Here is an 8679-nt window from a genome sequence, read left to right on the forward strand (position 1 = left end):
TCGACTTCCACACGGAGGTATTGTTGATGGTTTGGATGGATAGGTAGATGATAGTAGGCATCCTTCAAGTCTAATCCCGCCATGAAACATCTAGAAAATAAGAGTTTTTTTATAGTAGACCTGATTGATTCCATCTTAAAGGTGTGATCATACAAAAAAGAATTTAATTTTTTAAGGTTTATTATCGTACGGAAAGAACCATCAGGTTTTGGAAACGGAAATAAAGGGGAATAAAATCCCCTTCTTTCCTGATGGTTTTTTTTTTTTTTTTTAGTACTTCTATGAGAACATTTTTGGCCAATAGACTGAATATTTCTAACTGGAGTGCCTTTTGTTCCAGTGCTCTCAGGGATGTTACAATAAAAGTATCTTGTGGGAGTCGAAAAAATTCTAATCTTAGTCCTGTTATTAGGCAGAGGATCCACTGACTTGATGTTACATGCTCCCAATTATGGTGAAAAAATTTTAATCTTCCACCTACTGGAATATCGTTACTGAATGTATCTATTACTTTTGTTGATTCAGAGCCACTAAACAAGGCACCTTTTTGCTTTTTCTTTTCTATCCCAGCGATCCTTTTGTGGCTCAAACGGCTTCCTTCTGTTAAAAGGCTGTCTTCTAAACACTTTCCTATAAGAAGGAAGAAATTGTTTAGGAAAACCCTTCCTTCTTTCTCCTGCTTTGTTGAGTAGGTCATCCAGAACTTTACCAAACAGGAACTCACCCTGGCACGGGATTGTACAAAGTCTAGATTTGGACTGTGCATCCCCTTTCCTCCTTTAGGCCAGAGGCCTTGACGAGCCGCAGTCACTAGGCCGGCTGATCTGGCTGCTAAACGGAGAGAATCCGCAGATGCATCAGCCAAGAATGCTGCAGCACTTCTAATTAACGGAACTGCTTGAAGGATTTTTTTCCCTCGTTACTTTGCCTTTAACTTGCTGCTCCAGCTGATCTATCTGCACTAAAAGGGATCTCGCTGTGCATGTGCCTGATATGGCAGGTTTAAAGGCTCCAGTATTCGTTTACCATGACCTTTTAAGTAAAGCTTCAGTTTTATGGTCTAGTGGGTCTAACACCCCTGCATCTACAGGAAGAGACATTTGTTTAGAGGTGGATGCCACTGCCGCATCCACTTTTGGTATCTTAAACCATACCTCCAGCTACTCATCACTTAAAGGGTATCGTCTTTTGGAAGAGGATGGGAGAAAGCCTTTACCTTGTTTATCCCATTCTTTTTTGACCAGATCTTTAATAGCTGAAACAACTGGGAAAGCTCTACGTTTTTTCTGGCCCAGACCAGCAAACCTAATATCTTGTGCTGACCTGGTCTCCTTCGTGTCTGGGCAACCCATAGTATTTGACAGACTTTACCAGGTTATCTATACTATCCATTGGAAAGCATGCTCGGCCCTCATCAGAGGAGCTAGATGTTGACTCTACAGTATCAGAGGATCGGATTAAGCCTTCTTCTGATTCTGAGCTGGAAACGGGGGAAGGGCTTCTGCCTCCATTTTTCTTTAAACTTTTGGACCCCAGAGATTGAATCTCCTGCCTAATTAAGGCACTGATATTGGTGGTTGTCACTGCAGACTCTTCCAGTAAGGTCTGATTAATGCAGCTGGGACACAACCTTTTTGGAAATGCATCAGTAAGGGGCTGTAAACACAGTGCACATTCCATATTCTTTGATTTACTGGATCTTTTAGCCTAAGAGGGAGAGTATAAAGAAGGAAGGGGTCAGCTTATAGGTAGAGGATTTTAAACACTCATCCAGCGAAGCAAATGACGGTACCGGTTTAGGAGGTGGCGACGCTGTGCGGCCTCTGGGTAGGTGTCCTTCTCTACCCCTTGTCTTCATTTGAGTGGCAGATGTTTTAGCGGATTTGGTGCTTTCAGCACTGCTGTCCTCCATTCTGACGTCTGCTTCAATGCTATTCTGCTCCACCGCTGGTGGGTGCACCTCATGCACCGGGGACGACATTACGAGCACATCCGCTCTTAGCCCTGGCACTTTTTAAATTGCCTACTCCTACTACTTCTGGGTTGGCACGACGGAACACTCACCGTGGCCAAATTGCCAGCACCGCTCCTTAGAGATATACCACTGCTGGCCCACACTCAAGCGTGCCCCCTCCTTCGACCGGGCCTGCTGCCCGGATCCTGCCAGAAATCACACAGATGAGGGGGGAGGCTGCATGCAGTGGTCTCCCCGATGCTGCTCCTGGTGCCGCAACTCCTGGTGTTCAGGCGGCCAACACCACCGAAGCAGATGCACAGCCCAGGATCCATGCTATAGGTATACCTGGGGATTCTGATAAGAACAGGAAACCAACTGAGGAGGAGAGGGGTACCGCCCTTTTTATCTCTGTAGGTTTCCTGTTCCTATGGGCGGGTACCTCTCTCAAAGTGGGTGCTGTCGTGGCGAACGGAAAAAAAGAGCTTCCAGACTTGCCTTGATTGCGCAATATTGCAGGATGGCACTTCACATAATTCTCTCTCCTTTAGTCTCTTAACAATCTTTCTTTTATCAGGTCTATCTGTGGAGCTTAAACCAATTTGATCATAGAAGGACTTAAGTACTACATAAAAAGACTGAACCACAAACGCGACCGGCTTCCTCAAATTCTTCTCACACCAGCTCCATTTCTGAAACGGCCATCCTGCCAAAAACCTGCACATGTCAGCAGCCTTACTTTTGCTCTGGGAAAGTCTATCAATATTCAATAAATAGTGCATCTTTTTAAAAACCTTTCTATATTTGGAAAGCCACAGCCCCCCATTTCCACAGAAAGCATCACTTTTTCTTTCCTTAATGTCTCCATCTTTGACCCCCCCAAAAAAGGTAAATCGTTTCCTTGTAACTCTTAGTCCATAAACTCGCAGGCAGAAATATCAGAGCAGTATATAGCAGTAATGGAAGGATCACTGACTTCACAATAAGTACCTTCCCTCTGAGACAAGTTCCTTAATTTCCAATAATTCAGTTTCTGTTCCATTTCATTTTCCAGGATCCTCAGACTCTTCTTCCCTTTAAGTTCCTTTTCAAAGATAACACCGAGGACCTCTATCTCTTCTTTTCTTTCTACTCCCACCACACTGACTTCCACCTGCCTCCCAAAGTTGCAAAACTGACACTTACTCCAATTTACAGCCATTCCAGCCACACAACAAAAAAATTGTATATGAAGATTTATCCTATTAAGCTCAGCTTGCGAACCACAAATAAAAGCAATGTCATCCATGTAACTTAATGATTTCACAGGACCCCCCATTCCTCCTGGGACAAAAGCACCAACCACACACTTATCGACTTGCGCACTTTTTAAGGGAGCTTCAACTACGCAAATAAAAAGAATTGGGGATAAAGGGCACCCTTGCCTAACGCCAGATAGGATATTGAAACTAGAACTCACGTGACCATTAAGATCTGACTACTAACTCCACAATAAAAAGACTTAATAATGTTCAATAATTTAATGGGGATCCCAAGGTGTCTAAATGCAGCAAACAAAAATCTATGAAACTTTATCAAAAGCTTTTTCCAGGTCAACTGACTGTACAAGAAGGGGGTTCTTATTAAAATTAGCGTAATAAATTAAGTCCCTTAAAAGCAACAAGTTGTCCGATATTCTCCTACCTGGCACTGCACATGCTTGGTATTCACCCACCATGTCCATTATTACTTCACTCAATCTACTTGCCACAATTTTGGAAATAATCTTGTAATCACAATTGAGCAAAGTTATTGGTCTCCAGTTTTTAATTTCTCTCACATCACCCTTCTTATGTATCAAAGTGACGATCCCTCTACGCATAGAGTCAGACAGAACCGCATGAGTAAAAACATATTCCACCACCCGATAAAATTCCACACCTAAAATGTCCCAAAATACTACATAAAATTCCACAGGAAGGCCATCACAGCCAGGTGTCTTCCCTTTCGCCAGTCCATCCACAGCACGCCTCACTTCATCCTTTTTGAGCCCATCACTTAGAAAAGACACCTTTTCTTCTGGAATATTATTAGTCAAAATATTACAATAATCATTGATTTCTGCATCACTGGGTCTGCTGTCATTCAAAAAAAGTTTTATAAAAAGAATGAATACCATTAATCATTTCCTCCCCAGACTTTTCACCTGCAGGAGTAAAAACAGACTTAAAAACCCCTTTTTAGGCTTAAAACATTTCTTTAAAAAATCTTGTACATTGCTCATCTTCTTCCATGTGCTGTATTTTTGCTTTAATTGAAAAAGGGAAATCTATTGTCTTTAATGTTTTTTTTAAAATCCTCCTTCAAATCAGCAATCTCATTATTCACCCCCATCCCAGCTCTTTTAAACTTATGTAAAGCAATCTAGAGTAAAGCCGCCGCACAGCCCTTCCTAAACCAACAGCGATACAAACGGTGTGCGTGTCACTTCTTATGGGTCCGACTCTCCGGTCGAGGTGCACGCTGGAAACAAGTCACGCCACTGGTACTATGTAAGAAGAAGCGGCAACACTCACCGGTCCTGTGTGGTCCAAGTATTTATTAATAAAACACAAACATGGCATCTTCACGGCATCGGGAAACAGACGAACAGGGAGGTGAGCAGGATGTGACGACGGCCGTTTCGCGCCGACGATAGCGCTTCCACCCGTGGAAGCGCTATCGTTGGCGCGAAACGGCCGTCGTCACATCCTGCTCACCTCCCTGTTCGTCTGTTTCCCGATGCCGTGAAGATGCCATGTTTGTGTTTTATTAATAAATACTTGGACCACACCGGACCGGTGAGTGTTGCCGCTTCTTCTTACATAGTACTTTTAAACTTATAAAGCGCTTCCATCTTAGAAATTATTGCTTCCTCTTGATCTCTTTTGGCTTTTGCGCTTTTAAAACACACCCCTTTAAAATAATATGCAAATTTCTCCTTTGCCCAATCCCACCATTCCAGCAGATTTTTAAAACAGTGCTGTTCAGACACACAGAATGTAAACACGTTTTTAAAACCACTTCTCACCTCCTCTTCTTCCAGCACGCTTACATTTAGCTTCCAGAGCCCCTTGCCAAAAGCAAGGGACTCAACAATACACAGATCCACCATTACCATCTTATGATCAGAAAAAGTGTTTCACATGATTACATTTGGCAACTTTAATCCCTTCAGACACAAACACATAATCGATCCGGGAACTACAACGCCCACTGTCCGCCACAAATGTAAACTTGTTTTCATTCGGCCGAACCATCAAACCCACATCCGTGTAGCGTAAATCCTGCACCACTTGATTCAACATATTGGAAGTCACATCCGTCCTGAATTCCGCAGAGCTCTTACGATCATTTGCAGATCTAATGCAATTAAAATCACCTGCTATTATAGAAAAATCTCTACCTGGCAGAAACCACTTTACCGACTCCAAAAAGGACACCCGTGCTTTCTTGTCCGCAGGGGCATAAATATTAAAAACCCTTACCCGGTGACCTAAGAAATCTAATAACAAAAACAAACCTCTTCCAGGTATGATAATTTTAAACTTTAATACTTTTAAATTATTATTTTTCAATAGTATGCCAACCCCCTCATTTTTATTGTCTGTACAAGGAGACCAAAAAGACTGCCCCCTGCTCCATTCACTTGCATGCGGTGAGGCTTTTATTGCACATTCTTGTAGACATATAATGTCAGCATTCACCCTCTCCATATAATCTAATATACCTGCTCTCCTGATAGAAGAACTGATCCCTCGCACATTCAGGGAAGCAACACATAAACTCATCATGGCAAAAAAAATTATTTTCCACCATACATTCTCCATCATGATTCAGAGAAAGGAGTATTCCTACTATCCACCTTTCTACATATATCAGGCGACTCAGGATCCGAGCCCCTGTTAGAAACACCTGGCCTTGGAGAGACAGGATCTCCCTGCCCACCAGACCAACACCCCTCCATTCTACTCTTTTTACTGAGCGAGGAAGCTATTTCCTCATCCTCTTCCTCATCCTCCCCATCATCATCATCACCATCCTCAAAAACACTTTCATCACTACTACTAGTCCCCCCCATCCCTCTGCCCAGGGCATGAGCGTCCGATCTGAATCCTCCTCCTCCTCCTGAAACTCCATTCCTTCCCCATCTCCCTCCCCCACTACAGGGTCCACACATACGCCTGCATTAGCATATGCAAATTCACCACCAAGGCCCTGTCCTTCAGACACAGTCTCCATTGCATTCTTGGCCTCGCCCAGATCAACTATAGGAGAGCTCTGAAAATCTTTTCCCCCTTCCTGGCCCCGCCCTCCATCCTCCATCTTAGATCCAGCATGGCTCACTTTACTTCCACCATTTTGTTTCTGACTTCTTTGCTCTTTAGCTGCATTTGAAACTCACACCAGCACGATGCTCAGGTTTGCCTTTTCCACCAAACTCACTTTTCTCATTCTTAGCGCTTTCATGCTCACCACTCTTACCATCACTCTTATTTCCCCAGTGACCACTAGTTGCCTCCGCATAGGACTTAGGAATCTGAGTCCACAATCTACATTTCCTGGCAAAGTGACCTTCCAACCCACACAAATCACACACCTTTGCCTCAGGGCAACTATCCACCATGTGGCCGGGCTTCCCACAATTCTTACAAACAATTCCTTGCACCGGGCATTCTTTCTGCACATGTCCGTACATATGACACTTTCTACAATATTCAATTTGTCCAGTGTAGAAACAAAAACCCCTCTCCCCCCCAATTGAAAATTGTGCAGGAATGCTCAGAGCCCCCCCAATGGCTGTTGCATCAGGAATTAATTTCACCAAGTATCTTCTTTTGCCATTATAATAGTTATGCCTATTTTTCATCTTCCCCAGGAATTTGACTTCATAACAGTATCTTCTCAAAAAATGGGTTACGGTATCATCTGGAACCTTGGGATTATACATATGTACCACAACATACTTGTAAGTCTGTTGAAAAAGGGGCTCCACAACAATAAACTCCAGGCATTCCACTTCTTTCTTCTCCTTCATCCGCACCAGCTCCATGTAGACTTTCTGACATATACCCAAGGAAACAAACGTGATATCATAAATTCCCTGCTTTTGAAAATCCTGCAGTGCCAATACATCTGTTACCTTAAGGCTTCTTATGTTCTTCAAGACATGCATGCAAATTTGGTCCAGGCCAATTTCTTCCTCATGTCCAGACAGGACTTGTAGACGGACAGAGTCCTCTAATCCACGTGCCTTCTCCACCATTTTCGTAGCAGATAAACACAGTCGCCACTCTATCGCACACCAGGGCCCCACAAGGGGAACCCCGATCGCAACCGCCAACCAACAAAAGTAGTCTCCCACCACTGCTGCCCGTCAGAAGGCTGAGAAGTGATACTCACCCAGAGAGAATGGTATCTCCCCTGCCAGGTAAGTATGAGTTGGGGCCCGCCGGCCCGACGAGCGCCCCTCCGACGCAGCTCCACAACATCGCGGAGTCGCGTGCCCGAAAGGGAGGGGGTGGGGGGTGGCGTTCGGCACAGACCGCACGGAGGCTCCTCGAGTGGGAGGGGCCGGTCGCTGCTGATGCCCACTCCGACCCCCACAGGGCAGGCCGAGCTCAAGTCAAAAGCCGCCCAAGATGCACAGCAGCAGCCTGAGTCATTTGCATATAGGAGCCTCGGCTCCGCCCCAGCCTCGCGTCACGTTGCTGCGCTGGCCTGAGAACATGCTGTAGACAGCTCGAGCTCCAGCTGCCGGCACCCTCTCATGACTCATCTCCGCTCAAGAGGATGCACGCTGGAGGAGGCTCAAGGGCAGGAGGACCAAACTGCAGATAGCTGCGCACCAGCGGCCCACACTCACAGTTCCAGCTCCAGCCCGAAGGCTGTGAGATGGGGATGCTGCAGGTGCCCTCCCGTGAGCGTGCCCGCCTGCACCTGCAGACGAGCAGAGCAAGCCATGTCGTCACCAAGTCAACGAGATGCAAGCGACTTGCTCAATCCCCACCAGCCGGGGGGGGGCCAAAGAGGGCCAAAGTGTCGAGCAAAGGCAACAACCTCAAACAAACCAAGAAACAAGCAAAGCAGCGACACAGGGAAGGTGGCATCCTTCCCCCACAAGGGGGAGCCAAAGGCCACGTCTGCCTGCTGCTTGGAGCTTTTCTCCAAAGTATGGCTTCGGCTCAGCAGAGCATCTTTTGGGTTCTGTCTTTGACCATAGGAAATCAGGGGAAAGCGCGAACGCAGTCCCCCACTACCACAAATTATGCAGTCGAGTTTCCCGCATTTGGGGAAATCGCAGGGGTCAGCACACCCGGAGTGCAATGGATGAGCCTCACCCTGGGAGAACCTTTTTCCTCAGATTGGAACTCTCATTAACGCATGCATCATCTGCTCGTTCAATTAACAAGTTTCCTGATCATCATATGGAAAAATCTCCCATAAACAAAAAAAACAATCCCGATCACCAAAAAATAATCAAAATCCTACCTACAGTAATCATTCCACTGTGAGTACTTCCAAAGTGTTTCTGCTGTTGTTTCACCGAGTCTTTTCTTATCTAATAGATAAACATAAAACAACCTGGCAAGAAAAATGTTCTTACAGTCCATTGGAGAGAGACACACCTTTTTAAAAATAACCAGGTTCCGTGAATCCCACAAAACTTCCTTATATATGGCAAAAATAATCCAACTCATCCGTCT

At 45.1% G+C, this 8679-nt stretch overlaps 1 pseudogene; it reads right to left on the reverse strand.

Moving 5' to 3' along the window:
• Positions 1-8200: 8200 nt before the first annotated feature.
• LOC138660403 (U1 spliceosomal RNA) lies at positions 8201-8380 on the reverse strand (annotated as a pseudogene).
• Between the last annotated feature and the right edge of the window lie 299 nt (positions 8381-8679).

Source organism: Ranitomeya imitator, chromosome 1 (genome assembly GCF_032444005.1).
Source record: "Ranitomeya imitator isolate aRanImi1 chromosome 1, aRanImi1.pri, whole genome shotgun sequence".
Lineage (NCBI taxonomy): Eukaryota > Metazoa > Chordata > Amphibia > Anura > Dendrobatidae > Ranitomeya > Ranitomeya imitator.